Source organism: Nymphalis io, chromosome 23 (assembly GCF_905147045.1).
Source record: "Nymphalis io chromosome 23, ilAglIoxx1.1, whole genome shotgun sequence".
NCBI lineage: Eukaryota > Metazoa > Arthropoda > Insecta > Lepidoptera > Nymphalidae > Nymphalis > Nymphalis io.
In genome coordinates, this window is record NC_065910.1 from 881,659 (window position 1) to 887,947 (window position 6,289).

At 33.5% G+C, this 6,289-nt stretch overlaps 1 non-coding gene across 1 annotated transcript; it reads left to right on the forward strand.

The window, feature by feature from the left end:
• The first annotated feature begins 2,020 nt into the window (after positions 1–2,020).
• Positions 2,021–2,092, forward strand: Trnag-ucc (transfer RNA glycine (anticodon UCC)). The gene has a single exon. It is a non-coding gene; the product is annotated as a tRNA-Gly (tRNA).
• Positions 2,093–6,289: the final 4,197 nt, after the last annotated feature.

Below are 6,289 nucleotides of genomic sequence, written 5' to 3' on the forward strand. Positions count from 1 at the left end.
TTTTAATGGACACATAAATTCAAAATATTGACCTTACCTTCCCACAAATGCACAGGACAGGTGAATATCCCAACACTCCCCAATTTAAAAACAAAACAACCTCCCTAATTCACACGGAAATCAGTCGACGTAACGCTCAACCCTTAAGAAAAGTTCTCATAAAATTCACGAAACAAATCATTCGAATGTATACTTAATTGTGTTAACTATAAGGTTAATATTCAACCATAGTTATATTTGTCTTAAGAGAAGATACAATTTCAATTGATTGGGTATATAAAATGAACCTTAATACAACATGATAAGGTTTACATTTTTAGATTATTTATTTTTGTCACGTTTCACCGAGTTTTGTGCACCTGTTTATTTAAATTAAAAATACTTTCCGTATCCGTAATCCGTATCCGTTGGTAAGACATTATTATTTATATTAAAATTAATAACGGAAGTATTGTCTGCGAGTTTATTTAATTAAGAAATTGTTATATATCTGTTTACACGTTCATTAAATACAAGAAAGATTTAAAACAAATATTCGGAAGGTAATTCTCTTTAAGGGCTTTGCCCAGATATGTGACTTTTAAGAACTATTACTTATTGACCTACGTGTCATTTGACGTAAATAAAAATGGTTATAAATATATCTATGGTACATAGATTCGTGCTTATTACTTAAACTGGTTACCAAGAAACTTTTATTTACCATGGACTTGTTTCACGGTGACCTAAGAGATAATATAATCTTCTGGGTAACAATGTAACAAGTAATGTTACTTAGTTGAATTTTATCAAGTTCCACCTAGAAAATTTATAACACAACTATTTTCGTTTGATATGCAAAACACGGATTAAAATTTTAAATTGATAATATAAAGGCAAAATCTGAAAATTTTGCACAAGTACTATGACAGAAACGAGCATATTAGCAAAGCGAATATATCAATTATGATGCCATTTACTGGTGGTAGGGCTTTGTGCAAACTCGTCTGGGTAGGTACCATCCACTCATCAGATATTTTACCGCAAAACAGCAGAACTTGGTATTGTTAGTATCCAATTAGAAGGGTGAGTGAGCCAGTGTAATCACAGGTACAAGAGACATAACATCTTAGATTGGCGATGTAAGCGATGGTTAACATTTCTTACATTGCCAATGTCTATTGGCGTTGGTGTCTATTATAAAAAAAAGCATTCTGACCGATAATTTATATGCGATGGCGGCCATTTTGAAGGGAGACTAACTGGACCGGACTAGACGCCAACGGCATTAGGTGCTTTCTGAGGCACGGGTGTATCAACAATGCCAACTTTTAGACCCCTGGCTCCTTAAACATTTCTCGACGAAAAAACCCAATTTTTATTATTGGCCCGAATTTTCAACATAAAATATGCGGCATTATAATTACTAAAAAAAAAGATAGATAATGATAATAAGTATAACACTAAAATAAGAGACATCCACGCTTCACGTTTGACCTAATTGACCCATGATATACGTTCATTCTAAAAGCCCTAATTTGAACTGATAATATTTTAAGATTACATTAAAATCTCTCGACAATATATTTAAAAACGTACATCTAAATATAACCATTATTATATAACCTCAAATTATTAACCTGGGATTTTTTTCAGAACTACATTTATAATAATTAAGTAATTAGTTCAATAAAATTTCAAGCTCTTTTGCTTTTCTCCAAAGCACCTTTCCAGCACCTTCATTATCATCACTCGGTGACGGGAGAGCCTTTTCATTTTCCGTATAGAAAAATGGAATTGCGATTCAGCGGGGACATGCTATCATGTCGCCATTCAGCGCGGTGATAATTTGTATAGTAACTATTTTAATTTTGTTCTGTACATTCAGTTCTCAATTTTATATTATGTTGATAAAATGGTTTTTATTAAAATTTTGCGTTATCTACATGCATAATACGGCACTTCGTGGAAGTGATAGTAAATAATATGATTGATATTCGAGATTCGATATATGTGATTAATTTCGCATTTCCGCATAACGGCGTTGGTGGTGTAATGGTCAGCATAGTTGCCTTCCAAGCAGTTGATCCGGGTTCGATTCCCGGCCAACGCACGTTTCTTTTGCTATTGTTAAAATTTTCTTTGTTCTCTATATATTTACAATATTAATATTTAAAAAACAGAAAACCAAATCGAGTATTTTTTCATATTGTATAGAAAAATATATATGTGCAGTAAAAATCTAAAAATTTCAATAAAATATTTAAAAAAGAAAACAATCAATTAAAAAGCTGTGATTTTTATATGGTTAATATTGTAAAGCCATAATTTGTCCTTCACATCCCATACTTACATACTTATACGAACTAAGTATATAATTATGATATCAACATAAATCAAAGCAATATGATATTTCAATATTTAATTCAACTCATCAAATAAAATGCTTATTACCAATGTAGGCAGAGCGACTTCTTACAATTTTCTATTGTAATATGCACCTTATGTCTATCGCTGTAGAATACAATACAACATTTATCAGTTTTCTTGTTTCTAGTGTGTTATGTGGCTGCCAGGCTGTCTCCAAGCAGCGATAGCAATCATACGTGACTCGCTAATGTGAATTAAATACCTATATTACTACATGACTAGCTTGTAATCGTACAATTTATACGTATTTGATTTTTTTATCAATTACATAAAAGATGGGATCAATTTATATGATATTCAATACACATATCACATTACATACACACTTTTTTTTGGAATTTCAATTTTATTGTACCATTTAGAAATTGAGCGGTTTAAATGTGATTAATACAAAATATAATAAGTACTAACATAAGCGAAATAATATTATTAATAGATAGTTATAATGTTTAGGTACATAAAATATAAAAATATCAGTCACTGATTTTCCCATTGCTGGGCAAAGGCTTCACTTGTAAGATCTGGCTTACAACGATAATTCAATTGGTTATGTTTCATAATTCTGACATAACATGCAGGTTACCTCACGAGAACTGTTTTCAACATCGATGAATGATACCATATATATATTACTGACCCCTAAGACACGGGTCTTCCTGGTTTAGGGTGCCAGGGTATCTAATATGAATATTATTATATTATAAACGCAGATTACATATAAGATACTTCAGATGTTTTTGAACCAGCGATCATTGATTAAGCAAGATCTATTGATCTCTCTAAATATTTTAATATATATAAACAACTAAGATAATTAAATGAAGTATATAATGTTTTTGTATAATTAATTATGAGCATCATATAACGCTTGTTTCGTATTTATCTGTAACAGGTATACTGTGAGAAAAGAAACGAGTCGTAATATGATACGTCAAAATTAATTTACAAAACACGCAGATTGTTTGCCTCATATATCAGTAAAAGCTCGTGAATGTCCCACTGGCGGGCTGCGGCCTCCACTTCCATTTTGACAAGAAGGTTTGGAGCTTATTCCACCACGCTGCTTCAATGCGGGTTAGTGGAAAACACATTTGGCAGATTTTCAGTGAAATTTGATACATGCAAGTTTCCTCACGATGTTTTCCTTCACCGTCAAGCACGAGATGTATTATAATAATCACAAATTAAGCACATGATATTCAGTGGTGCTTGCCCGAGTTTGAACCCACGATCATAGGTTAAGATTCACGCGTTCTTACCACTGGGCCATCTCGGCTTCCCGGCCTCATATATAGTAACAGATAAAGTGTAGTAAAAGACGTGTCAATACCCCACTGCTGAGCAGGCCTCGCCGCCTTTAGAAGAGGACCTTTTTTTTTATATTCGCCGGGAGGGCAAATGACTCTACTCCACCTGATGGTAAGTGGTAGTAGAGTCCAAACGCGACGACGGCCAGTACAGACGGGAAAAACGTTCTGCACTAGCCGCCTTCGCCTTGCCGGCCCGCAAGATGCCTCTTCACGCCTCGTTTGAAGGAACCCGGGTTGTAAGAGGAGGGGAACACGTGAGCTGGTAAGCAATTCCATTTTTTGGGAGTGCGACAAAGAAAGGAGTTGCCAAATTTCTTTGTTCGCGATGGAATTGATGTCACAGTTAGGCGGTGACATCGAGAACCAGCTCGCGTGGACTTAAGAAGGAAGGGGGAAGCAGGAACCTCTTACCACCACGCACAAAATGCATTGTAAACACAAATTATATTCATAAAAAATTATGAATTGTGTTGTGTTGGATTGAACTCGTTACTTTTTTATATTATAGGTAGACGGACGAGTAAATGGACACTTGATGGTAAGTGGTCATCGCCAATGCCACCAACCTTGGGAATTAAGATATTATGTCCCTTGTACTTGTAATTACACCGGCTCACTCACCCTTCAAACGACAATACCAAAAACTGCTGTTTGGCGGTAGAATATCTGATGAGTAAATGGTACCTACCCAGACGAGCTTGCACAAAGTCCTACCTCCAGTGAAAAAAAAATCTCGGTTTTTAATCTTTTGTCCCAGAATTTTGGGTCCGTGCCTTTTTAAGTTCTCTTTTCTATTATCATAGTTATTTATCTTTAATGAATCCGTTACACTCAATGAAATCAGTTGTGACCGCGACCTTAGATTAAGATCTACAATGTTTTATCCACTGGCTCATTAAAGCTCGGCTTACTTAGCATAGTTCAGTATAGTTTTGAAGTTGACAAATAATACCAGTCATAAATTAATTATATCAGTTCCATCATCATAAAGGTTCCCGTATCTTAAGAATTGTATCAAGAAAATTCCCAACTAATAAGAACGCAAGTAATGCCTGGGAATACACAATCAATTAAGAAGTTACTCATCACTTCAATGAACTGTTATCAACGCCATGTGATGTACTTTGTGATACATTTAACCTCAATAGAGGAGATGCTGTCGACATTGAATCATTTGGCATCATATTTTATGGATATTGCGTTAAACAATGACGAGGCTAAAATACGTGTGATTGTTTAATGAGTGAAGCGGTATTACGCTTATTAATATTTATATACTGTTACGTAGTATTATATATAAATTTTTAAATATATATAATTTAATGATAAAGAACGAATACCGGCTTCTCTAGCCTAAGAAGCCTAAGTAGTATCACTGAGTTTTATATGCTTATATGTGTTTATAATTCATCTCGGGCTCGGCGGTAAATTTTTTAGGTATTTATTTAATCTAGGAAGACAAGACCATATGAGTATCCACTGGCCTGGAACTCCTTGGAACACCATGATGGACATCTTGCATCGGCATTGCTCCGCCAACAATATTATGCCTCATCTGCTGAAGTTAAACTGACGATTAAAACAGAAATGTGAAAATAAAAAAGTGCTGTTTGGCAGTAAAATATACTACTAGCGATACCTCCGGGAAAAATAAAATAGATAAAAAAATCCTGAAACAGTAAGTATTAAATATCTCTGTAACATTTCAAACATGACGATCTTTTGATTTGATTATAAAAGCGTTTAAAACTCAATATTGCATAATAATTTTAATGAGCAAAATTGTATAAACCGCTAATTGACATTACAGCTGATATAGCATTGTAAATATTTTAAGAATTATACTAGAATTGAATATAATATATACCAATAAGCGTAACAATTTTATTTCCTTAATCAATTTCCTATTACTAATTATAATAATTAGTTATATATAAGCGATTTTATGATTCTGCAACAACTATTCATATTCAAATCTAAGAACAGAAAAGGAATTATTCTTCTCAAGCAAATAATAAATAAGTTTTTCAAATAGAATCATAAACATGTATTGTGAATGAAGTAATGATACTTTACTTAATCATTCATTTAAGAATTAAAATATCAAAATAGCAAACTCACCGTCGTGCTCTGGTAATAAAAATAACTCATACAAAATTGAAACTGACAGTACATTTAAATTAAGACCACACATATTGGATCGCATGTCAGGTCCTTTGACGGGTGTAATTTAAAAAAACACCTCGAGGCAAACATTCACACCGAGCCTAATTTGTGTTAATGCCTTCGAGATTTAGCTGTAAAATGTTTAAGGGGAAACCAAAGTCAATTTCATAATTGGACCACCATGATTTTTTGAGGCTTGTACAAAAAAAGTGGGTACATTTATTATTAAGCACTTACGACGTTACTTTTCTGGGCAGGCGCACTACATCCTAGACCGTGACTTAAGATCAGGCAAGTCAACGGTCAAGCGCCTTATTATATTTATATTGCCTATTATGTGTAAAAAAAAAAAATTTGTGCATTGCTTACATAAGATTATATAGAGACGTATCACTTGATGGCAA